This window comes from Aegilops tauschii, chromosome 4 (genome assembly GCF_002575655.3).
Source record: "Aegilops tauschii subsp. strangulata cultivar AL8/78 chromosome 4, Aet v6.0, whole genome shotgun sequence".
Classification (NCBI taxonomy): Eukaryota; Viridiplantae; Streptophyta; class Magnoliopsida; order Poales; family Poaceae; genus Aegilops; species Aegilops tauschii.
The window spans coordinates 156,244,996-156,271,974 of NC_053038.3; positions in this window are offsets into that span (position 1 = coordinate 156,244,996).

Consider the following 26,979-nt stretch of genomic DNA (forward strand, 5'->3'; position numbering starts at 1 on the left):
ACATATATCTATGTAGTATGGTCACTGTATGGTCTATATCATTCTAGTTTATGTTGCCAAATCAAGATAGATACAGTTCGAATCATATCTATTCAAGACAAAGCAGCATAGACAGAATATAAGTGTGGGAAACTACACAGCAATAACAACACTTGTAATGTGCATGGCATGAGAACATAACTATTTATTCAATTGAAACTGAAATCAACATAGAGCAAGTTACAACAGCAAACAGCCAAACACGTTGAAGAAACGGGTTTAAAACATACCTGTTGCGCCATTGGAGCTTCAATTGCATCCTTCAAATTTGAAATTAGTTGGTATCAGTAAATACAGTGATGCAAGAGCAAAGTAGTATGAACCATATCTACGGAACCTGACCTGAGAACAATTCTTCTTCTGCTTTAAGCGTTGACTTCGGGTCCTCGTGATTTGGGCACTGCAGTTGCCTTACTAACTGCTCGTGTTTGGGTGCTTTGTGGTGGAGACGGTGCTGTGTCAACGGGAACTGGGTGTCTATCTGCTGGGGTTGGGTTTAGAAGGGGTGTAGGTGGTTCTTTGTCCAACTGGGTAGGGGTACAATCTGCATGAGTGTGGGTTATGTGTGTTGGGGCTGGTTCTTGGGCAAGTAAAACCATGGTTCTATCTGCATCGACAGGTAGCACGATCTTTTCTGAAGACCGTGTTTTTACTCCCACACATACTGACATCACTCCCTCCAATTGAAATGGCTGATAAACAAGAAAAGTAATTGAATGTACAGACATTGTAAGATAGACAGGTGCAATGGATAGTAGGGAAGAAAACATGGCATGAAATAATTCACATTTATGTTGTGTAAGCAAACAGAATAGCAGGACATAATTTCACATATATGATGGCTAATTAAACAGGATAGCATGACACAATTTCACATGTATGATGGCTAAATAAACAGGATAGAATGACATACTTCAAAACATGATGACTATGTAAACAGGATGACATGATATAACTATACGATGTGTCTATTAAAGTGGTTGGCATGCCGTAAATCACAAACATGCCGTCGATGGAAACATGATGGCATGATATAATTCATGGATAGAATGACATAATTCAAAATATGATGACTATGTAAACAGGATGAGATGATATAACTATATTATGTCTTTAGAAAATGGGTTGGCATGCCATAATTCAGATACATGTTGTCTATGTAAACATCATGGCATGACATAATTCAAATATATGATTTATATACTAAGGAAGTGAGCAGAGGGCAATCGCATATATGATGTGTCAACTAAGGAGATGGCATTCAATATTGTGTGTATGATGTAAAAACTAAGCATTGCAATACAACATATGCATTATATGAGTAATATAACCCTGCCAAGTTTGAGCATACACCTCAGGGGGATAATAGGACTGGTCATCTGCCTCTGAATCCTCCTCTAAAGAGCTATCTGCAACCAGCAAGATATCTGCTTCAGCAGGTAGCATTGTCTGCTCTGAAGACCATGTTTTCACTCCAGATTTCTCCATCACCAATTCAAATGGCTGATGCACAGGAAAAGCAGTTGAATATACAAACATTGTCGACAAAAGCAATGAGAAATACAAAAAAAGGACGGCATGATATAATTCACATATATGGCGCTTGCCTAAACAGCATGGCATTGCATAATTCACATACATAATGCCTTGCAACAAGATAACATTGCATAATTCACATATATAATGTCTTGCAACAAGATGGCATTGCATAATTCACATATATGGTAATTGGACACTAAACCGGTGGCATTCACACAAAGCATGTCTAAACTAAGCAAATGACATAGCAATGCAAGATACCATATGCACGATATGAGCAACATAACCCTGCCAAGTTAGGGCATGCACCTCGGGGGGATATGACTGGTCATCTGTCTCTGAATCCTCCTCTGAGGAGCTATCGGTAACCAGCAAGACATGCGCTTCGTCAGATAGCATTGTCTGCTCTGAAGACCTTGTTTCCACTCCAGATTTTTCCATGACCGTGCCGAATGGCTGATGCACGGGAAGAGTAATTGAATGTACTAAAATTGTTGACAAATTTAACACGTAATAAAAAATGATGGCATGATATAATTCACATATAAGATGACTGGCTAACCATGGTGGCATTGCAAAATTCACATATATGATGCCTGGCTAGACAAGATGGCATTGCATGATTCACATATATGATAAAGAAACTAAACAGATGGCATTGACACAAAGCATGTCTAAACTAAGCAGATGACATCTTTAATGTATACAGTAAGCAATGCAAGGCACCATATGCATGCTATTACCAACATCAGCATGCCAAGTTAGAGCGAAGACCTCAATCCCCCTCAGAACAGTTATCTTCCTCTTGATTATGATCCGAAATGGGTGGAGGGGGGCTGCCTTTGCACCCACCATGGAACGATGTCTGCATGAAATTTTATTGCCACGCAAGGCTCGTCTCTTTTGCTCTACATGATCAGTTCCATTGTGTACAATAACTGGCATGCATAGGAATAAAACATAGTGAGATTATGTAAGGAGTGCATGCACAAATCCAGAGTGTTGGTAGCAAACTGTGGATAGACCCAAAACCAATGATAGTAGGCAGATAATAGCTTTAGTTAAAAAATACAGATAATGGCTCCTTTAATGTTTGTTTGCACCCAACATGAAACTCATAGTAGACACCGGAGATTAACCAGATAGTACTGATTGCTGCCCCAATATGTACCCCACAACCATTTAAAAACTCAAGTTTCAGCATTAGTTTGGACCTGACTCGGAGTCTAATAGGTGAACACGACGATAATGTAGCATGTTATCATATTAAGCGACGCATAACGTAAGCAGACATGGAAGAGTGTGACCTCTCTTGCGGACCCGTGTAGTCCTCAAGGTCATCTGCTCAGTTGATGATGGTAATGCAGTTGCCGTGGCTGCCGGCGGCGGGGAAGAAGATCTGAGGTGGGGAAAGATAGTCTCGAGAGCGGATCCCTGCTGTGGTGAACCCTTCCGTCGTTGGAGCAGCTGAGCTGGGGTGCAACACAGCGCCGCAGGAGCAGGACAAACCACACAAGGTTTTCTTTGACACATATCTATAACAGAAGTAATTGAGTAAGGGCTTGTTTGAATTTGAGGATTCTAACAATGCAGGGATAGGAAATAGACAGGAATAGGATAGGAATGCACGTGCAAAACAGAGAATTTAAAAACACATGATTTCTGCCAATCTGGGTGTTTGATTCACAACAATTGGAAGATCACAGGATGCAAAAAAGCATGGTGAGATTAAGTCAAACCACAAGAAAATATACGGTTATAATGCTATTATGCTACTATCTCTTAGTCTTGTGCTTGATGAATTGGAATATGAAAAGGAGGAGAAGTGGAAATTAGAATTCCTACAGTTTTTCTTTCAAGGACACACTAAAGGAACAAATCCTACAGTTTTCCTTTGCTCCATTCCTTTACACCAAATTCATGAAAAGTAGTACCATAGGAAACTTTCCAATTCCGATGTTTTTCATTCACTTTTCCTTTCAAGCACTGGCGATTCTAGTAGGCAGGCTTGAGCAAGGAAAATCCTACACTAAAAAAATGTTTTTGTGCTACTTCTATTACTTTGGACCCAGGCCACTGCCATACTAGCTCAACTCCCAAGCCCATCGACAAATGCACAACTCAAACGCGCAGAGATAAATAATGATGGCGTTCAAGAGAGTCCATCACGGATAGCTAAGTTGCGTGGTACCTCACTGCTTGTCATATAGTAGGATAAAATAATCATATTTCCCGTTACTACGAGTGCTCAGTGGACAATATATATAACATGTAGAGTAAAAAAGAGATGCAACAAGTGTATAACCTCTTTGGCGAAGCCATGTCGATCTCAGCGCGATTGGGTTGGCCGGTGAGGATGCTCCGGCTGACTTGGTTGTCGGAGGAGGGGAAGAAGATCTTAGGCGTCTGGAGATGGAGCCCGAGGTACTGCTCCGCTGTGATGGAGGGTTTCGTCGTTGGAGCAGCTCCGGTGAGTTGTACGACGCTGAGGCTGAAGCAGGACAAGAGCTAATAGCATCTCCGATACATGACGTAAAATACATAACCACAAAGTGCTAGATGTAAAATACATCAGCCGCTCATCTCTGAACTATACTGTCAAAACTGAATTTAACTGTAGAAATTGAACTTAACTGTCGAAACTGAACTTAACTGTTGAAACTGAATTTTGCTGTCGAAACAGAATTTTGCTGTCGAAACTGAACGCACTAGCAAGGTGAGGCTACACGTCGGTCGACTGACTTTTTCATCTCTGGTCAGTCGATTTTGCAGCCGTTGGATACGAAATCAAGGGCCTGCGGTTCATCTTCAACCTCCACCCCCCTGAGCCGCCAGCCACCACCGGCCAAACAGCAGCCCCCCGCGGCCGACGGTGCGCCGCCCCGCCCGCCCCGCCCGCCCCGGCCATCCCTCTAGGCCCCCCCGTGCCGAGCTTTTTCTCCGGCGATCCCCACGCCACCGCCCCGCCAACGCCGGCGACCACCGCCCCCATCCTGAACCCTAAGATAGATTATGGGGTACCTCTCCGGCGAGCCCCCCTCCCCGCTGCGGTTGGTTCTTCCTTCACCCCGGCGAGCCCCCCCCCCCACCCCCTGAAAATCGACTGACCCGAAAGTCGATTCAGTCGACTGAAGTGTAGCTAAATCGGAGCAGCATCGCAAGCAAGAGCAATAGCGAGAGCAGCAGCACGAGCAAGAGCAATAGCAAGAGCAAACCAGGCAGAGGACCGAGAGCAAGAGCAGAGCAGCAGCGCGAGCGAGAGCTAAAGCAGCTGCAGTTCCTACTGATGTGGACGTCGCCGCAGATGGAGCGACGCCGTGGAGGAAGTGGCCGACGACGCCGCCGTGGATGGAGCCGCGCCGTGTCGGCTCGGGACCGAGCGCTGGCAGCACCGTGAGATCGAATCAAGAAGAAAATGTGGCGATTAGTGTACAACCTATTTGGTGGCACTGATTAGGCCGCAGCTTCATCCGAGGAAATGGTGATGATGATGCTCTTCTGGTGGTGCAGGTGAAGACGGCGGTGCGGGAATGGAGGTGGCGCGAAAGACAAGGGGAACGTCGGGGCAGCTCCTTGGAGGTGAAGGATGGGGTGGCTGAGCCGGCGGGACGATGAGATCGACGATGGATCCTCATCCGGTACGGTGGATGAGGGACGTCGAGGTGTTGCTGTGGACGACGTCGTCGGGGAAGAGGCTCCGGCTGGGTGGCGGACGAAGCAGAGTGTGGGGTTTCGTCGCGGGTTTTCGTGGCCTCGGTGTACGAATGGGTGGGCGGATGGGATGGCAGTGGGCAACCATGCCTTAGAGACGCGCTTGTCCGAAATGTGGGGTAAGTTATGAATGTACCCCCACCGATTTGAGGCAGTTCTTTCGGTTCAGGGGTACCACGGGCATTTCGCGTGTCGGGATTTCACAGGAGGTGGGAGTTTTCGCGCGCGTTGTAATTTCAGAATAGCAAGGCGCGGGTTGAGATGGAGGGAGTTGTTGGAGCACAACGAGACAAAGATATATCTTAAATATTTCGGGCTAACAAGGCGCGGGTTGAAGAGGCGAGAGTTTTGCAGCACGATAGACAGAGACGCTAGCTTGAATTTTCGGCATAACAAGGCGCGGCTTGAAATTTCGGAAGAACAAGCTTAACGTGTACCCAAAAAAAGACAATTTGCACCTCAACACGCAGAACACACACACAAACACCATTTAGACTAGAGTAAGGTACACGTGCATTGCACGCATGAGATTTGGCAACCAAATTATGAATAAATACCACATTATAGCATGTAAGCTTTGAGTCATATATGCATGATGTAGATGTTCGTTTAATTCTTATAGTTCATTTCATTCAAAATCATCTAGTTTTTATAAGAAAGCTAATATATTTTAAGATTCATGGAATTGTGCGTCGTAAGACATAAATTAAAAACAAATAATGGAAAATCATGGAGAAAAAACATTTGGGCAATTCTGATACAGAAGATTGTAGAACAAATAAGAAGTGCTTGTGTTTTGATGTTTGTGCATTATGCTTAAGTTCAACCATGGAGTCTTCTAGATTATACATGTGGCGAAATCTGGTGGAATCTAGATGATATCCAATGGCCAGTAGTTCTCAAATTTGCCATCTTTCGACCATCGGATTCGCCTCATCCAACGACCATCTTTCAAAGTTAAAGTTACCCGCACACAATAAAAAAAATATAAAATATAATATATATAGGGGTATAGATATAGGTATGTGATGTGAAAGCCGCCCATCATCTCCAATTAGAATAGTGTGTCCATGCACGGATGCGACATGGCCAAATGATGCTGCCATCGGTATCTCAAATTCAAATCAGTCTGACCTTGTTCAATGTGTATACATTACAACATGCTCGTTTCCAAACCACACCGCGCAGATCTCCATTATATTCATGCATGCATGGGTTTCAAACATCAGGATCTCTTATTCAAATATTTGAATTCAACTTTACATTGATTATGACCTCACCTATTCTTTTACACCCACACAGTAGTCTTCTCTTTATAATTGTACCACTAACTTTCACTCGTGCATGCATGCACACACACTACCATTCGGCATTATCCATCGCACGCATGCAATCTTTTTCTTCAGGTCGGTCTCCCATGAAGGCACACACCCACACACATCCCCCTCTCCATCATATCGGGCATTCTTTATCTCTCACGCGTGCATGCGCAACGATCGATGTTCCTCTATGTATGTGTGTATATATCTAGGTCTTTCATAGTTTTCCACACAAACCGATCAATCGATATATCCAGTGAGGTCTCACCCTCTTTCCCACGTCCACATCGATCAATCTATACCTCTCTATATAGGATTAACATATATAGCTAATACACCCACATTAATTATATATCCAATGTCCCCCTTCTCATCATCCATGCCTTCCGCTTCATCTCTCAGACGCGTGCACAATGGCGAAGACAGGGGGCAGTAAGGGCCCTGCCCCCTCCCCCCTAACATCACTATATATCGAGCCTAATATGAATGTGATCATTAGACAATTGCTGCTAAAAATGGTTTAAGTTCATGAATTGACCCTCCTCGTAAAGGATTAGCAATGCTTGGCCCCCTAGCTCATTTATTTTTCATGGCTCCGCCACTGCGCGCAACAGCGCACGTGTTCGCCCCCTCTCTCTAAATATCGATCTCGCACTTGTGCATTCCTTCATAGTCTCCGTCCACTCGGCCCCTCGCACCATCTTCTAGCCCCCCACCGAATTTTGCCACATGTACAATCTAGCAGACTCCATGGTTGAACTTAAGCATAATGCACAAACCTCAAAACAACAGTGGTTCTCTTTTGTTCTAGAATCTTCCGTATCATAACTGCCCAAACTTTTTTTCTAGTTGAATTGCCATTATTTGTTTTTACTTTATGCTTTACAACGCACAATTCCATGAATCATAAAATAGATTAAGGGCTTCTTTGATTCAAAGGATTCTCAAAGGAATTTTGGAGGATTCTAATCATTAGGAATTTTTCCTATCTTGGTTGTTTGATTCGTAGGATTGTAAACCATAGGAATTTTTCCATATGATTCATTTGCACTAGATTTCATAGGAAACACCCCATCCACTCAAACCTCTTTGAAAGAATTCTGCGTTTTTTCTATGCACAATCAAACACTCGTACAATCCTGTAGGATTCAAGACGACATTCCACTATAATCCCATGTTTTTCCTATTCCAGCGTTCTTAGCTTTTTTATAAAAACTAATTGATTTTGAATAAGATGAACTATAAGAATTAAACGAAGGGCTACATCAGGCATATATGACTCAGAGCTTACATGCTATAGTGTGGTATTTATTCATAATTTGGTTGCAAAATCTGATGCGTGCAATGCACGTGTACCTTACTAGTACTTCGAGTATGTGCAAAACACGTAAATTAGAATACTAATGGCACGCTACACAGTGTCTCTCTTACAGTTCATGAAGCCACGTGGCAGATGTGGAGGCGTTGTCGCGACCTCCTTGCGTGGATTGATCACAGTGACGTGCTGCTGGTTCCAGAAGAATGTACTCGTCCTCCCTGAGCCATACTGGCAGTACATGCATGAAGCGAAGATGTGGACGCACGCCACGCACGCACACGCGGGTACACGGGCGGACGCAATTTTGTACCAAGATCCACCCCATGTGATAATTTGACGCGTGTAAAGTCGTTCACTTCATTGATGGTCAATTAATACAACGCATGCAAATTGAGTGGACGTGGGGGCGGAAGAACGACATTATTACTCCACTGCGCGCATGCGAGTAGTTAAATCGTGGGTTGCTAGTAGTACTTCCATTGGTCTCCTTTGTATTTTGTGCCAATTTTTGACAGTAACATAATATTTACGCATTTGAGCAGTGTAGTACTTGAAATTTATGTTCCGCTAAACTCATCGGGAGCCATTTCGGGCCTCGAAACCAAAACCATTAATTAATCTTTACCTTGTTCCCATCACATTCGAAAGCCTGCTCATACCTACTAGTACGTACCAAACCTGAACGTGTTCCCACTATGCAGGTATTAGTACTAGTGCTAGTACTTAGGTTATAAAAAGGGGAACTACCTAACCGAAAATTACTCTACCTTTCATCCTCATAAGTGCTTCTTCTTCGCCCGTCGTTGCCATGGCCGGTGAGCAGAGCTCTAGGTCGAGAACTACTCATAACCAGGGAGCGGCAACCAAGGCTGCGGAAAAAAAGAGAGGGCTCGCCGCCACGCAGAGACCTCAAAAGATCTCTCACGGGCAAGCGATGGCTCCCAAGAGCGCCCTAGCCGCGGAGGCGAACATGCCGAGCCGGCGGAGCTGGAGTCGTTATCCCTCGACGGCAAGCCCGGTCAGCTCAATAAGCAGAAGGAGTTCATCCAAGGCTTGATGGAGTTGCTGAAGGAGAGCCTCGACAACATGCCCGCTGAGCTCAATCAGCAGGGGGAGTTGACCGCCGACTTGGTGATGCTGCTGAAGAAGAGCATTGCCTCGGAGAAGAAGGCGACCGGTGAAATCCTGCGACTTCAGGAGGACAAGGCGAAGCTCTGCCACGAGATCGACCTGTTGAAGGAGAAGAACGCCGGCTGGAAGAAGCTACATGAGAGTAGTAGTTCCTCGATGAAGATGCTGCAGGCCCTCGTCATGGAACAGAAGGAGGAGTTGGCGAAGCTCCGCATCGAGCACCCGGCTGGTGTCAAGGTACGTAATGCGGCCGTGGAACAGATGATGAAGGCTCGCGTCGAGAAATCCCGCGTCATGGACAGAATGAAGAAGATGGCGGAGGAGACGCACAAGGAGATGGAGGTCGTGGAGGCGATGAAGAAGCAGTTACGACTCCGTGGCGAATTAGATCATTTGGGGTGATAATCTTCCTTCTTCTTTTGCTCTTGTGTTTCATCTTTTGCTTCGGGTGTTTCGCCGCACGTGTCACGTTCTCTGCGAGGCATGAATAGAACAATGGTTTTTTTGAGGGAATGAATAGAACAATGCTAACAATGAGATTACTAGCAAATTAGATCATTTTTTATCGCCATATGGCACTGGGCTGCCGTGTTTCGTGCTCCTCCGTCGCAGTACTACTCCAGTGGAAAACTTGAGTATACCGCACGGTTCTTTGCTCCCCCTTGATCAGGTCGTCGGCGCATTTATACGAGCACTCAAATCACAAGGCCCTGCCTTCCAGCAGTAATGAGCCGTCAAATCACAAAGGCCCTCGCCTCTCGTGAAACCGACCAAGCTAGACTGCCCCGCCCTCTAGCCTTTTAAAAAATGTATACTTTTGTACAGCAGTAGTATCGATGGATTGCGCCATGGAGCAAAACTTGAAATTAAAAAAAGGTGGTACATATAGCGAGCGCTCGTCGCAAAATTATGCATATAGTACTATTAAAAAGGCTAGTCACAATAATGGTGTCCAGCACAACCCACCCCTCAAATAAAACTAAGAGGGTGCTTGGATACGTTTTAGTCCCATGACTAAAAGTAGTGGGACTAAAACATGCTAGCCTCACCCATGCTTGGATCCAAATACTAAAAAGGCTAAAATCAAGTTAATAAGCATTTATTATCCTCCAAACCCTCCAATCCAGAGCTCGCCTGTGTTAAAGGAGAGGAGTTAAATGAGTAGAGAGAGGAGTAATCCACATTTTAGCCCCTCTTTAGTCAGGGGTGCTTGGAACTTTAGCCTCTTAAAGAGACTAATTTTAGTCAGACTAAAATAGGTCCCTTGGATCCAAGCACCCTCTAAGCATCCTGGAATTCATTGACAAAACTAAGCATTCTCAAATTCTTTGACAACTAAACTGCTGGCTATATGATGTTGGCCATATATATTGTACGTATATAATGTGAAGAGAGTGGTAGTACTATACCAACTAAAAGATGAAATGTAAGAAATACTAGTATGTACGTACTAAAGAGTTAAAGTAACGAGAAGAAACATAACATAGTTTTGCTGGGGGCTCAGCAAAACACACCCCTCAAATTAAATTAAGCACACCTGAAATTAAACTTTGCAACTATTCCGGTAGACACTAGATTAGAACCACCATGAGCAACGACACGGCCACCTTACTCGGAGTCCTCGTCCACGTCCTCCACTTCGTCCTTGTCCCTCTTCCTCTTGGCCGATACTTCTTTGCTTGAACCGCACACTTGGCTGTTGCTCTTCATCCAACCCTTGTAGATATTGAAGCAAAGGTAGCCATCCATTGCAGCGTAGTGGATGTGGTCTATATCTAGTACATTCCGCTGCCATGCATGACGATGAAACGTGTATGGAGGTTTCTCCAGTTTACCGTACGAAGGATGAACCATGGCTCCTGCCAGGGTCAGCATTGAAGGCTGACGAGAGGACACCAGCCGATTCTTCTGGAGGTCGAAGATGTTGCCTACAACGAGGCCTATCCGATGCAGGACTTCTTTGTCGTTACCAAAGTCTACAGTAATGAATTTGACTAGGTTTCTCTCGAGGAAGTCCTTAAAATCCTGGCACTCAACATCGGCATGGCATATGTGGTAGACCAAGCATAAGTCATGCACGCAAACCTGGATCACGGCGGGCTTCTTCCTCTTTTCATCCTTTAGATCCTTCTCTCGTCCCAGGACTGTGGTGTACTCAACATCTAGCCCAGTGACCCACTCATCATCTGAGTCTTCGAACATGCGTCTGAAGCGAGAAAGGCATCCTTTCACCGTCGTGGAAGAACGGGTGTAGATGACGTCGAACTCATCGCCGGTGATGGTTCTAACCTTGTACTCACCGCCGATCATGGAGATTTGGGACGCCATGGATTTGGAAGGAGGGTTAGGATTAGTGGAACTGCCATAATGTGAATGGACAGGATGACTACGAGCGAACCGCCGTAGTATTGAAGGACGTGCGGGGACGAGTAGGAGCAAACTGCCAGCGTGCGAACGGCAGGGTAGTGGCTTTCCATTCTCCCATGATACGGGCTTCCGAGAGCCCTTGGATCTAAGATCGAACGGTTGCATGGCATGATTCTAGACCTACAGGTGAATATCCTATCCTGGAGGGTTATTCTGCAAATTTTTAGCAACTTAGCATGCGACCGTTTGATCTTAGATCCAAGGGCTGCCAGCAGCCTGTATCATGGTCGCGCCTACCACGACCGTCGCGTCGCTCGCGCGGTCGCGCCCTTGGAGATTTAACACGGTGCGTTAGGCTATCTGATGTTGGCATGTCATACATAGTCATCACTTAGTCACTCATACTACAACAAGGTTGGCTATAAGGTTGGCTATAAGTGTATTTTTTACTCCTCTCTATCTCTTTCTTCGTACTCCCTCCATCCCATAATATAAGAATGTTTTTGACACTAGTGTAGTGCCAAAAACGTTTTTTTTATTGTGGGACACAGGGAGTACTAGTATTTATTGCATTTGCCAAGGAGTGACCTCTTCCAATGAAATGGTGTTGCTAAGTTTGCTTCATCTAATTAGATATAGACTCAAAATTGTCTTTTCACCTAGGTACACGCGCTTAGCACCGTTTCTTCCTTGGGTCACCAAACTAGTCTATCTCTTCTTGAATAACTTGCCACATCAGACTTTATGCCTATGTGGCAAGCTTAAGCACCTGTAGGAGCAAGTAAAAGTAAATACAATAGTGCGCTTTACATGGCATTTTTGCATATGTGGAGGAAAGAGAGGCAAGGAAAAAGTGGAGAAGTGGGCTCTCATGCAAGAGCCAGCCTCTACTACATGGTGGAGCATTGGGAGAGGCACCTGTATGGAGGTGGTCAGGAAACGGGAGACTCACACCGGTCGTAGCACCGCAGTTAAAATGATAATGGCAAGTCAAATCACGGGGCCCCACCTGTCCAGCAGTAACTCGCTGTCAAATCACACAGCCCTACGTTTGCAGCAGCATACTCCCTTGTCTTCTGGCGTCTCTGTCGAACCGACTAGGCGGAACTGCCCCGCCGCCTACCGCGTAGGAAAAGCCCCGCCCTCGACTTTTAAATAGTATACAGTATACTAATTTTTTATCCATGGATTGCGCCCGCGCCATGGAGCAAAGCGTCTAGAAAACGGTGGTACACATGTACGGAGTATACAGCACGCCCGTTGCGTTCGCGCCGCACCCCAGACGGTCGGTCGGTCTGGCACGCTGCTTTCCAAATGGAACGCGCGTCATATTGCGTTTGCACACACATGTGGGACGGCAATTGAGAACCGACCATAGGCACACTCCCCGGCCCCGCAAGTCGGGTGACTTAATAGAAGAGGAAGACGAGCGATAGTACTAGAGAAGTGTTGTACTAAGTTGGTGCCTGGACGATCCCTGCAAGACACGGAAGATCAGTTCGTCCATGCATGTGACCAGACTCCAGCAGACACGCCTGGATTGGCTATCGTCTACATATCGTGCAGGCTGTGTTGTACATGGCTGTAGTTGTGGTGAGAAATCTAAAAAAAGGTTTCTTGTCATCTCGCAAAATTAGGTGTCATGTGCTTCGGATCACTGCGAGGCTTAAACAGCGACAACTGAGTTGGGCAAGTCATTGGGGGCACATGCATGAACAGTGACTACTCGGCTGCCATCTAGGTCAAGCCGGCTATGTTAATTAGGACATCTATCGACTGACCCCTTTTCTACGAGTTTATCTTTAATTTGAGCTTTGTTCCTCGTCTAGTTTGTCCGTCGAGATTCATGTTGTCTCCTTTGGGCAGTGAGGTTATGATTTCTTGTCATGTGGCGTTTTTTCTTGTTATATGTTATAATCCGGCGCTTCAGATCAAAATGACGACAACTGCGCCTCTGGGCCACATGCATGAAGACTTCTCGACAGTCATTGACGAGGTCAAGCCGGCTCCGGTAGAAAAAAGAAAACTAGTACTACTCCACTATATAGGCAGGAGCCTCCGCGCTTGCTTGCTAGTGTTGCTCTCTTCACACTGTCTCGGCCTCTCCAGATCTAAAGACGACAGCGGTGGCCACACTCTCTCTCTCTCTGCTCACCGCTGGTCACAGATCCAGCCGGATCCTCTCCGCCGGGGAAGGTGAGAAGGTGCAATGTTCACGCGGTCATCCTCGGCGACGGCTCTTACCCACTGATGGGCGCGTCCCGACCAGCCTGCCTTGCCGTTCTCTCCCAAGCACCGCTGGTGAGGGAGGGCCTCCGACCCCTTCTTCCTCGCTGCCGTAGTGTGGGCAGATCCGGCCTCCCGCCGCCCACCTAGCGACATCCCGGCGACCATCAGGTATAAGTTCCTTCGAAACCGGCCTTGCTCTACTTCCCGAGCTCCTGACGTCGCTGCATTTGTATCTTTTACTATTTCTCAGGCCCCCTCGTAGATAGGATCGATCGGCTGTTACAAAACCACCTAATTTTTTTACGTTTAAGAGGTAAAACTAGTTCATGCACTCGAATCTAGTACTACTTGGTTCAAACAAGGAAGAAAGGGGGTGGGGGTGGGGGAGGATTTGTTACCTGAATCTAGCACTTGGTCGAAAGAGGAAATAATGGGGGCGAAAGATAGCAGAGACTGGCTATCCAACTGGTCTCTAGGTCTAATAGGGAAATAAAGGGAAACGTAGTACAAACTCCATATAAACCCGATCTATTTGTTGAAAAAGGAAAGAAGTGGGGACTGGGGGACAAGTCAACAGAGTAAGTCCAGCACTAGATTTGCTAGCCTCACATAGTATAAGGTGGCTATACCGAACAAAAATGGGACCAACCCAGATATCCTGTTCTGATGATTGTTGCCCCGAGCCACTCTTATGTAATGCTACTGGTAAAATGTAGGAGTCGCACTGTTAAAAGTAAGGACACGTTAAACCAATGTTAATTTCAATGTAATGCCTCCAGTAATATGAATCAATGGCACTTCTTTACATGTCCTGCTAAAATTTCCCATTAAGATAAGTTGGTTCTTTTCGTTAGAAATGCAACTGTCCTGGTCCGCCTACTCTCCCGTGCCCAAAGTAATGTCGTATTTAACGGTTGTCATAGTTAATCCTAATGCCCACACTAATATCTAGCAATGCCAGTGCTTTAGAAATTGCTACTGTCCTTGTAGGATTGCCATTCAGATAAGGAACATGCTTCTTTTAATTTGATGCATGTTTCATCACTTGTTAGTCACCCTCCTTTCCACCTTTTTTGTGCAAACAGAGATATACATTTCACGCTCGATCTTAGTTGAACTGCACAAATGATATCCAAATTATAGTTGAGCATTCCAGGAGCTTCACAACCAACATTGATGTTGCTCAATTTTATTGCAACTAATGAAGAAGAAGCTCTGTGGGTTTCGTTTTCTGATGGAAATGGAACTGGGGCTGGAGCCCTTTTCTTAAAAAAAATTGAAGAAGAAGTTGCTAGCTCACGGGACATTGCTTCATTTTAGGTGAACTGCACCAAAAGGTCCCATGAATTGAATCATCCATGCTGGTGACTGAAAGAGCCAGCTTCAGCATCCCAGTCTAAGCACCCCCGGCCTCCATCCTTGCGATGCACGGTACACCTCGTTTGCCACCTGCTCGACCCTAGTATCACTGGTAAAATGAAGTAACAATACAGTTAAAATAGAGAGAGTGTCATCTCTATCATTTCATTTCCAATGTAGATAAAGAAAGTGCTTCTCTTTGTTAATGTATGTTTCATCAACTAGTCCCATTGTTAATGTTTAAGCGTTTCTGCAAACTGGGGTGCTTAATTTTAGTTGATATGTACAAAAATAGAGATTTGAATGTCTCAAGGCGCCTCCTTGTACTACCGTTGTACACTGATGTTCATCACTGGCAGAAGGTGTATCTGGGAGACTTGGGACGATGTCCAGTATGAGGCGTACTGTATGAGGCGTCGTAGGGCCCATCTCGCCCACGCAGCATGGCATACTATGATACTATCACAATATTTTCTTCTATTTATTTTGTGTGTTTCATCAACTAGTTCCACTATAATGTAATCACGCTTTTTCATTATCTGTGCAAACAGGGTTATTCAGCTGCATTTTGGTGGAACTGCACAAATGTACGTATGGAACCGGCATATATGCAGAGTGCGAGGTGTGCCAAGTAAAAATTACCGACACCAACCATGCTGCATGCACACATTGGCATCCACCACCACCAGTGAGATGTGTGGCGCTCTCTGTGGACGGATCTTTCTCGACAGTAAATCATCTAACCAAATACTAGTAGCTTATATTGGCAGTTTTCTAGGGAGTACTCTTTTCTGAAAGAAGCACCAATCTATTTTTCTTTATTTGTACACTATGTCACAACTTTGACCCAAAGGTCTAGAGCTATTTTAGGGTGATTGGCGTAGTACTCGGAGACTGATTGTAAGCATGATATTCATTAGCTGTCACACTGATTGTAAGCATGAGCAGGTGGAAGATTAGGTTAGTGCGAAGCTTACCTTAAACCCTACCGCCGCCGTTGAAATGAGGCGAGCGTCGAGGGAACCGTGGAGAACGGCGGGGAAGCGACGTTGCACCATCCGGCCTCCTCTTGCGGTGGGAGAACGAATACTCCTGTGGCTCCGGCTGGCTCTGCACCCTCACGAACGGCACACCATACTCGATCAATTCGTTATCCTCTGGGTGCTCGACCTTCGACCTGTATGCCCACCACCTCCACCTGACTGTCGCCTCGGGCGAATCTGTCTGCTCCATCGCCCAGAGGAGATACTCGATGAACTCGGAGGACTGCGGCGTGACTGCCGCCGAGGAGTACATGTACATCGCCGCCCTCATTGCCGCCGTCTCGCTCTTTCGCATACATTGCCACATGGCCCGCACCGTCCTCGAAATCTCCCACTCATTGTCAAACCAACTAAGGATCTCCTTCAACCTGGCTAACTTTGCCTGGTCGCCGCCGGCGATCTGCCTGATTCGCTGCTACATCCTCTCCATAGATGTCCTTCTGAGTGGTCCGGTGCTAGCTTTGGAAGATGGGAGGAGAGATGGTGGTCTTGCAATAGAGAAGAGGGAGAGGCGAGACGGTGGTTTTGGAATGGAGATGATGGAGAGGAGAGGAGGTGGTTTTGCAATGGAGAAGATCAGAAGAGGGAGAGGCGAGAGGGTGGTTTTGGAATGGAGATGATGGAGAGGAGAGGAAATGGTTTTGCAATGGAGAAGAGGGAGAGGAGCGTGCGGCAGCGATTTAGGATTGGACGAGAGGGCTGGCGCGCTGTGAGTGGATCAAAAGCAAAATCAATTTACCCTTCAATTAAGAAAGCGACCCCACATTAACTAGTCTCCCTTTTATTCTGGGTCATAATTGACAATGATTTTCGCACATAAAATATATGTTATACGTTGCAAAAATAATATAATTTGAAAGTACATTCAGATACGAACCAAACGATACAATTTTAGGTGACATGCATTCACATTTTGCTTGTCAAATACTGTACGTGGTCAAACTTTGACCCAAAATACGCAAAACAACAAAAAAATACTTCCAAGACCAGCGCCGCTCTTCTCCTCTTAAACCACCGCCGCTCCTCTCCTGTTCCAATCTAAATGCACCGCCGCTCCTCTCCTCTTCCATTTCAAAACCACCGCCCCTCCTCTCCTGTTCCAGTCCAAAACCAGCGTCGCTCCTCTCCCGTTCTAATCCAAAACCAGCGTTGCTCCTCTACTCTTCCATTCAAAAACCACCGCTGGCGAGTGAAGGTGCTGTGGAGAAGTAGATCGATGGAGGAGTACAACCGATATGTGAGGATCGCAGACGGCGACCCTGTGAAGCTAGCTAGGATGTTGGAGATATAGTCTTGGTTTGACAACAAGGACCAACTAGCAGCGACGGCGACATCCATGGCCAAATATTTGTAACAGGGCGAAAAGGCGGCTATACTCCCGGAGGGAGTCGCGCCGGAGTACATAGAGCTGCTCCTCTGGGCCATGGAGCAAACAGATTTACCGAATCCGATCGTGAGGGAGCGGTGGTGGGAGTATCGATCCCAGATGGAGCATCCACCAGCGATTGAAGGATCGAGCATCTACAGGGTGCCGTTTGTGAGGGTGTCCTGCCAGAGCGATCCGGTGGAGTCTTCGTCGACCGAACCCAACTGCAAGAGGAGAAAAGCAGTTGGCCCAACGACGCTTCCCCGCCATCGTCTCCCTCGCCGTTCACATCGTCTCACGGGGCGGCTATCTGCCGCCGAGGAATAGGAGGGGGCTGCCCCCCCCCCATCCCAATAGTCGGGCAGGTTGTGAATTGTCAGGAGGAGCTTAGGGTTGTCAGTATTTGCAGGTTGTGAATTGTGTTTTGTGTTGTTTATTTTGACACTACTTTCAGATATGAATGTCTTTTGAATTTCAGATTTGTAGTATTGAGCATATGAAGTATTTTATGAATTCCAGAGATCTATTTTTAGCACTTAAAAAATGTAGTTTCATAGGAGTATAAAAGTGCAGACAATGTGATTCTCAGAGAAGAAACTACAAGTTTCAGTTTCAGATATGAAACTGCAAGTTCAGTTTCAGATAAGAAACTGCAACTTTCAGAGGCAGAGCATTTATATTAACACGGCCTTTTCGAACAGGGTTAACATCATGTTGGAAGTTTTATTCATGGTCGAAAATGGAACTACCAGCCAGTTAACATCATGCTGATCAACATTCATGCATAGCACATCTTCATATGATGCACAGTCAAAATGCCCACACAATGTCGAGTGTGCGAAACACAGAGAAAATGAGGGATGAAGTTTTGGCAAGTGTTGGACGTGGTTTTGGGCTGCCCCGTCTAGGCTTTCATTTTTAACATGCGCAGCCCACGACCTCGGATGGGAGGTCCATAGGCCTGTTTGTATTTTCTTAGGGCCGTCATGTATCGACCGGCCTATGGACCTCCCATCCGAGGTTTTATTTTTGGCAGCCCAATTTATGTATTTTTTTGAAGAAAACGCAGAGGTCTGTTCTATTTTTCTATATAAGAATAGGAACGCTAGGTCCAACTTATGTTTCCCTTCTAACAATATTATATATATTTAAATTATTTTATATGTTATTATATATTACTTTTATTGTCATCATATATTTAACAGATACTTACATATGTAAGAAAACAATATCCCACCTCTTCTTAACTTATAACATTAATTTCTTAACAAATAAAATCCTGGATTGCTTTGGCACGAAAATCCTAGTGATTGTGTACAAAAGCTTGGTAAGATTTAAGGACGAATGTAATAATATCACTTATTATTTAAATATATTTATAACAAAATGCTCAGCCCCTTTTTATTTTTTTGATAACATTGCTGGCCCAAACCAACATTATAATTAGAATCAGCCCAGCAAAATCGTGTATTTCGAGAAAGTGCAAATGGCCTGTAATTTTTTAGGAAATAAAATAAATGGGCCGCATGGACGCTACATTATTTGTTCACCCAGCCCAGCTAATGGCTGTAATTCAAAAAAAGAGATCAAATTGACTGTAAATTCTACCGCGCAAAAAAAAGACTGTAAATTCTGAAAAAATGGGTTGAATACGTGCCACATTTTTGGAGGCTGAAATGTGGGCCAATAGGTCGAAGCCAACGCAAGTCGTCGTCAATTTAGTCAACAAATGATTCTGACATGTTAGCCGTTGGATTTACATCCAACGACCGGCATCCATCTTCAATCTCTCGTCTTCTTCCTCCAGCGCCGCCGGGACCTCCTCCCGCCTCCTGCTGCTAGCAGCTCTGCTTAGCACGCTTCGTTATGAAGCGCTACTCCACCGTTGGCCAGGCCATCCCTCCACCCCTCCCGTTCTTCTCCACCGACTGCCGAACCACACCGCACTAGAACCAGTTAACCCTCGTACACCTCTCCGTCTGCGACTCTACTCCCGCGTCTTCCCATCTCCGGCTCATTGCTGTCCGGGGCCTCGCCGTTGTCCACCACCTTGGATGCGCTCGGCGCGGCGTGGTCAACGACCGACACCATCGGAAGTAGACTGTGCGTGGAGAGGCTGACAGCTGGGTCCATGGCCGCACACAAGGAAATGCCTCCTTATTACGTGCAAAATAATGATTCCTCCACCTGACATCTAGGACCCACCAGAAGGGCCTCTGTATTTCGCAAAAATAACATGCCCCCCGCTGACATGTTGGACCCACCAGCTATCTTCGCATGCAAGAAAGTTCCTCCTTATTACGCACAAAAAAATGAATACTCCCCCTGCCAGATGGAACCCAGCATAGTGGGAGGCTGACTTGTGGGCCTACCAAGTTGACGGGGACGGAGGGCTTTGTCAACTTATTCAATATGAATGATTCTAGCTCCGGTTACCGTACGATGTTCATCCAACGCCCGTGGTGCTTCTTCAACCTCTGGTCTTCTTGCTCTAGCCGCCCAAACCAGCTTCGGTCCTGCCGCGTGCTCATGCCTCCCGTGGCCGGCTGTGATGCCGCGGAGGCCTCACCGCCCCCTACTACTCCCACCGCTGGCCAGGCCATCCCTCTACTCACCCACACCCCCTATTATTCTGCGGCAACAACAGCCTCACACCGCAGCCGAACCAGCGAACCCTCGTAGTCCTCTTCGCATGGGCATCCACTGCTGCATCTTCCCCGGCTCCAAGTTGTCCTCTTCCTAGTCCACCGCCGTGGTGCTCTCGGCGCGGCGTGGTCAACGTGGTCAAGGAACGACTTCCATCGGACATGGACTGTACGTGGAGAGGCTGACAGCTGGGTCCACGGCCAGAGCAAGGAAGTGCCTCCTTATTACGCGCAAAATAATGATTCCTCCACCTGACAGCGGGGACCCACCAGACGGGCCACCATATTTCTTGAAAAAAACGTTTCCCCCTGACTGCTGGGACCCACCAACTACATCTTCACACGAAAGGAAGTGCGTCCGGGCAAAAAAAAAACGATTCGGCCCCCTGAGTGCTGGGACCCACCAGCTACATCTTCGCACGCAAGGAAGTGCCTGACAGTCGGGACCCACCTGGTCGAAGCGTACGTAGCGTTGTCATTCTGGTCATGAACGTGTATGTACATATATACTGGTGGATGTAGAGGCGCACACGTGTCGTAGTAGAGGCGCGTACGTGTCGTAGTAGAGGCGCGCACGTAGCGTGTACACGTACGTACAGTGGCGAGGGTGCAAGAAAAAAAATACGGCCATGTATGTGTACATACGGGCAGGGTCTCGAACACCTACTCGCGCATACGTACGGCCAAGGCTAGTGTACATGGCTGGGTCGGAACGGAGAAATAGCGTCGTCGTCATGTTCATGGGGAGGCAACGGAATGCGTCGTGTTCATGGGGAGGCAACGGAATACCTCGTGTTCATGGGGAGGCAACGGAATGCGTCGTGTTCATCGGGAGGCAACGGAATGCGTGGGAGCCAACCGGCTGGGTCGGAACGGAATGCGTGGTCATGTTCATCAGGAGGGCTTGGACGGAACAGGCGATGGAAACGAGGCCTGGCGTACCGCAAAACGGAGGAAACGGACCTCCTACGTTCGGAACAGGGTCCCATTGATCGGGAGGGGTGTGGCGTACCGCAAAACGGAGGAAATGGACCTCCTACGGTCGAAACGGGGGTCCTGTTGATCGGGAGGGGTGTGGCGTACCGCAAAACGGAGGAAACGGACCTCCTACGGTCGAAACGGGGGTCATGTTGATCGGGAGGGGTGTGGCGTACCGCAAAACGGACCTCCTACGGTCGAAACGGGGGTCCTGTTCATCGGGAGGGGTGTGGCATACCGCAAAACGTGACTCCACGGGATACTGTTCATCACCATCGTCGACCTCCTCCAGCCTCCACGGGCTCCTGTTCATCCAGCCTCCACCGCGCGCTACTCCACCGGCTATTGTTCAACCACCCGTCCATGGGCACCCCTCCACCGTCTACTGTTCATCCAGCCCTCCACACCACGGGGTCCTATTCAACCACCCCTCCACGGGCACCCCTCCACCGTCTACTGTTCATCCAGCCCTCCACACCACGGGGTCCTATTCATCCGGAGGCAACGCCACCGCTCACTGTTCATCCACCCCCCCCCCCCCCCCCCCCCGCAACGCTCACTGTTCATCCAATCGACCGGCTTCAGTTAGCAGCAGTAGCGAAGGAATCGCTCGATCGGGTTCAGTTAACAGCCATCGATCGATCGCTCGGGTTCAGTAACGCGTAGCCTGCAGTGCAATCGCTCGGGTTCAGTTAGAGCCCAAAGCCTCGCTCGGGTTCAGTTAGAGCCAATGCCTCGCACACACGCGCGTACGTGTATGAGAGAAACGCGCATCGCTCGGCCCCCGACCTCCCACCGTAACCGGAAACTCCCCGAAATTTTCCTCCCCCTCGCTTCTACCACGGTTTTTTCCGTCATGGACGGCCCAAAGAATGTCATGCAGCTGCGTCTCCGCCCCGCCCAGGATGAAAAGCCCATTTTCTGTCATGATTTTTTGTCATAGAAGTAGGAGCCCACCACATCTATGATGATACCGGGTTTTGTCACAATTATCGTCATAGAAGTGTCATATGTATGACAGAATTTTTTTTCGTTCGGCCCAAAATGTCACGGATGTGTCTTTTTTTTGTAGTGTTAGTACAATTAATAACTAGCTAGTTGAAGATTTTTAATTGTCTAAAGGAGAAATTACCCAGAACTTTCTGATCACCACATCTGCCCTCGTGTCGCACAAGACACCGTCGATAATCTCACCCGGCGGGGCCGGGGCAGCCAAGTAGTGCTCCCAGCTCAATCCAAGCTCTGGAAGCCGACCCTCACCAGGCAACGTGACAAACCCCGGGAAGTTTTGCCGGAAAAGCACTCCAAGGACGGAGTTGGGCCGGCGGACCTTCTCATGGTGGTCCCAACCCCTGCAGCATGACAAGGCCAACGCATTAGATATTTGAAGAAGCGTGAATGCAGAAGGTACAAAAATATTAAATGCACTTACCTCTCCCCATCAGGGAAAATCAACCACCTCTGCTCGCGGGTCGCCGGCACGGACGGGAGCCGTGTATAACCACGCTGGTAGACGGTGCCCCCCTCCTCCTCAATATCAGTCGGCTCCCCGCCATCATCAGCATGGCCACTCGGCCCCTCAGGCTGATCCGGCCAGGTACCCCATCCAGACGTGTGCTCGTCCGGGGTCTCATGGGCCCACCTATCGTGGGCCGAAGGCCCGTGGACCCAAGGCTTGTGGACCGGAGTCCGTGTAGCCTCCTCCTCGGACGAGTCCACCCTAACAGTCACGTGCTCGGGTGAAACAGCTGGGGGTGGCGGCAAGGAAGGCACCCTAGCAGTCATGTGCTCGGGTGAAACAGCTGGGGGTGGCGCCGAGGAAGGCACCCTAGCAGTCACCCTACCTCCTCTCCCGCGACCACGTGCTCCAGCTCCTCTCTTCTTCCCTCCCTTTCCTCGTCCCTTGCTGGGCACCGCGGTTGACGAAGAAGGGCCCGGCGGTGTCGCCATACTGTCCAGCAACGCTCGGCGGATTTGTGCGGGTGGAATGGAAGACCTCCCACCACGCGCCGACGAAGAAGGGGCCTCAAAGCGCTCCAGACCAGCGCCCACCATCTTTCAACACTTGCCATGACACAGGGTAAACGAAATTAATACAACATAAAAAAATACTGACATGAATAATAATATATGATGTTTTTCATAACAAAATCAAAAAATATATATGATGTTTAAATCTACCCGATCAACACAATTATATATGATGTTTCGAGGTGCTGTTTCGGGGTCGGGGTGTCGGGGTCGGGGTCGGGGTGTGGTGTCAGGGTGTCGGGGGTCGGGGTCGGGGTGTCGGGGTGGCGTGTCGGGGTCGGGGTGCCGTGTCGGGGTCTGGGTGCTGTTACGGGGTGTGGGTGTCGGGGGTCGGGGTGTCGGGGTCGGGGTGTACGGTGTCAGGGTGTCAGGGTCCGGGGTCGGGGTGTCAGGGGGTCGGGGGTCGGGGTCGGGGTGTCGGGGGTCGGGGTCGGGATTCCGTGCCGGGGTGTCGGGGTGGCGTGTCGGGGTCGGGGTGCTATTTCGGGGTCGGGGTGTCGGGGTCTGGGCACGTGACAGCCTTTTCTTCTTCTCATCTTCTCCTCCTCCTCTTCCTCGCTCCTCCTCCTCCTCCTCCTCTTCTCCTCTTCCTCCTCCTCCTCCTCTTCCTCCCTCCTCCTCCTCCTCCTCTTCTTCTTCTTCTTCTTCTTCTTCTTCTTCTTCTTCTTCTTCTTCTTTCTTCTTCTTCTTCTTCTTCTTCTTCTTTTCTTTCTTCTTCTCCCTCCTCCTATTTCTCCTCCTCCTCTTCTTTCTTCTTCTTCTTCTTCTTCTTCTTTCTTCTTCTTCTTCTTCTTCTTCTTCTTCTTCTTCTTCTTCTTTTCTTTCTTCTTCTCCCTCCTCCTCTTCCTCCCTCCTCCCCTCTTATTAAAACTAAAACTAATCTAAAATAAACTAAACTAAAAATAAAAACTAAACTGAAACTAAAACTGAATCTAACACTAAATCTAACACTAAATCTAAACTGAATCTAACACTAAATTTAACAGCAAAAAAAGAAAAAAGAAAAAAAATAACTCACCGGAGCGACGGCGACGGGGCCAACGGTGGCGCCGGAGCGGTGAGCGGCGGCGCCGAGCCGGCAGGGAGGCGGGGGCGATGGGGCCGCGGTGGCGCTGGGAGCGACGGTGGCGCCGGGTGGTGGGCGGGTGGTGGGGGCGCCGGGGCGCCGGGGTGGTGGGGGCGGCGGGGCGCCGGGGCGGTGGGGCGGTCGGGCGGTGACATGGTGGGGCGGCGGGGCGCCGGGACGGCGGGGTGGTAGGGCGACGAGGCGTCGACGCGTGGGGGCGGCGGGGTGGTGGGTCGACTGGGCAAGCGGGTGGCGGGGGCAGCGGCGGGTAGTGGGGGCGGCGGCGGGCGGCGGGGGCTGCTCTGGTCGTCGGGGAGGAGAGAGGGAGAGAAACAGATAGAAGGGGCAGGGTGGGGCTCGGCCGTTAGTTAGGGTCACTTCTTTGACGTCCGCCCACCCTTTGTCGTCCGCTTTGTTTCCTCTTTGCCGTCTGCTAGCAGACGGCAAAGAGGGGGGCCGTTAAGTTTTTTCCAATTAGCTCGTTTAGTGGGGCCAGCTCTCTCTTTGCCGTCCGCCAGCGGACGGCAAAGAACAGGCTGATGGCAAAGACCTTCTTTGCCATCAGCCTGTTCTTTGCCTTCCATTTTCTGTAAGCGGACGGCAAAGAACTGGCAGACGGCAAATAAGCTAATTCCAGTAGTGATTGTTGTTGTGCTATTATTTAGCTACTGTCATGAGAAAGTGGTATTGTTTCGGATGTTAATCTAAAGCTGCTAATAAATTGATGCACTGGTTTGCCACCGTTATAGCCATTGATAAAATTAAGGAATAATACAGTTCAAGTTGAGCTGCTGTGTTTAGTATCATATCATTTCCTATGAGGACAATGAGGATGCATCTCTTTGTGACTATACATTTCATCAGTTGCTCCCTTTGTTAATGTAATGGTTGTTTTAAATATTTCCTTTCCTTTTTTTTGAGCAAACAGGGATGCTAGCATTTAATTTTTCTCTTGTCTTTGCACAATAGGATCCTCCTCTAAAGAAGAAGAATATGGAGTACATAAAGTGCCTAGTTCCAATTATGCCAGGATGAAGAAGCCTAGTCTATCTTCTCATCAGAAGGAGCAGTTGAAGGATGGTTACATTACTCCCCACAAGACCAAACTAACTTTAGCTCAGAAGGACTCACAGATTTCCATCTTTTCTGTTGTGATGGGCAAGTACAATGTTGTTCTAGGATTCTTTGTGGTGAGTTCCATTTTTTAAATGTGTGCTCTGCATGGACCATGTAGGTGCCTATGTAAACTGTAAATTCATAATACAGTTTGCTTTACTAATCACTTTTTTTGTATTTATGCAAACAGGGGTGCTCAACTTGATTTCAATGGGAGCTACACAAAATGTTCTCGAATACATCAAATATTCTCAAATCATTCATTTCCACCACAAGAAAGGAGGTGCCGATATGTTCAAGGCGTTGCAACATATAAAGGCGAAATCATACAAGCTAGGCGCAAATTTCGTTGATCTTGGTGGAACTGCACAAAAAGAACAGCTGGTTTATTTAACACAAGGTGCCATGTCAATGTCCGAACTGATGGCAAACCATGCCCATTCCACAATCATAGGCATTTGATATTTTGGAATGGGAAAACCTTGTCAAAGTTTGCTCATTGATGTACGCAAAAAGACACGCCTTCGACATTTTGGAATGGGACAACCTTGTCAAATTTTGCTCATTGATGTTAGCAAGAAGACATGCGTTTGATATTTTCGAATGGGACGCCCTTTGTTGTCAGCAGCATCGTTCAATTTTTCTTTATTCTTCTAGCGACCTGACCCGAATGGATCAAGTCTCTATGCGTAAGTGTCATCCCTGGATCGGTATGCTGACACACACAGTACTCGAGGATTTATAACAGAGGTAAATCACATGTATAAAGTAACATAAATACTATTACCTCAATCCAAATAGCAGAAGTAACAATAAAGTTGTGGAGTTCCCAACAACACCAACGACAAAGTTGAGCGTAGCCATCGTAACCCTAACGTATCACTTACTCGTCGTAAGATTCCTGCAACATGAGACGTTGCAGCCATGTAGGTCAGTACATTGAATGTACTGGCAATTTCACAATGTAGAGCAATGCTGAATAACGAACATCACTATATGTAAATTTGGCCCGTGGAGGCTCTAAGTTTATTTTTGCATAAAGCAAATTTTTCCCTACAACAAAGAAATAAATTTTTATTTTACTACCAACTATATGCCGTTATTGAGAAGGTTCCTCCAACTCAATCCCAAAATAATAATATTACCCCAACAAATTCATTATGTAAAGTGATGAGATCAAATCAATAATTAAAGTACCGGATAATCAAGATGCCCATAACCCGGGACACGGCTAATCATGATTAGTTTGTACACTCTACAGAGGTTTGCGCACTTTTCCCCACAAGACTCGATCTCCTCCGTTGAATTTCTCGCACTGCATGATGTTTGAGAAACGGATGACCGAGACACAGTCTTTCCGAAGAGGTCTGCTTAACCGATAGATAGGCCGGTACACCTACAATCCCCTACATCTGCTAGCCCATCATGGAAAGGATTCCCACAACTTACTCAACTATGCCAGAGCCCGTAATGGCTCGTGGCTGCACACGGAAGTTTCTAGCATGAATAATCTTATGATCCCTTTGAGGCTGGGTGGTGAACCATAGGATGATCACACGAGTACTCCGGGATCCCCTTGAGCAAGCACTAGGTTCTCCAGGTACCCGGGCAAACCACTGGGTGCTCAAGGGTGCTCCAACCATTCCACCCAGATGTGTATTAAAGTAGCCACCATAAGTTATCCCTTAATTCATAATAACACTCACATCTGTCATGAATCAC